Source organism: Austrofundulus limnaeus, unplaced genomic scaffold (genome assembly GCF_001266775.1).
Source record: "Austrofundulus limnaeus strain Quisiro unplaced genomic scaffold, Austrofundulus_limnaeus-1.0 Scaffold13795, whole genome shotgun sequence".
NCBI lineage: Eukaryota > Metazoa > Chordata > Actinopteri > Cyprinodontiformes > Rivulidae > Austrofundulus > Austrofundulus limnaeus.
In genome coordinates, this window is record NW_013966197.1 from 1 (window position 1) to 427 (window position 427).

Consider the following 427-nt stretch of genomic DNA (forward strand, 5'->3'; position numbering starts at 1 on the left):
GTGAACGTAGCCTTTAGCTACATTTCTGCAGGTCAGAAGTCCCGACTGGAGCACGAATTACGGGCGGCTGGAAAACTGCGGGTGCGTGACTTGTGCTGGGGGAAACCTTGTTGTTGTCCTGCGTGTCGACCTCTCCGGGCCCGACGTGTTTGAGCAGCAGGGCCAGGGCCTTGGGCGACGGGTGCCGCGTGGCCAGGTGGAGCGGGGTCATGCCCTCCTGGTCTTTCTGCAGGCAGTCGGCGCGCCGGGACAGGAGCAACTTCAGGAACCGCACGTTCCCCTGCGGACACACATACACATAAGCGGGGACAAACTGTGCTGACGAGAATTTTTCAGAAAATCACCTCGGCATTAGTCACGAACCAGCAGCAGTGTCACGCACACACACACACACACACACACACACACACACACACACACACACACA

General features: G+C 58.5%; 1 long non-coding RNA gene across 1 annotated transcript; it reads right to left on the reverse strand.

The window, feature by feature from the left end:
* Positions 1 to 113: 113 nt before the first annotated feature.
* LOC106512789 (uncharacterized) lies at positions 114 to 427 on the reverse strand. Its single transcript, XR_001309723.1, has 2 exons — positions 345 to 427; positions 114 to 280 (listed from the first exon to the last, which is right to left on the reverse strand). It is a non-coding gene; the product is annotated as an uncharacterized LOC106512789 (long non-coding RNA).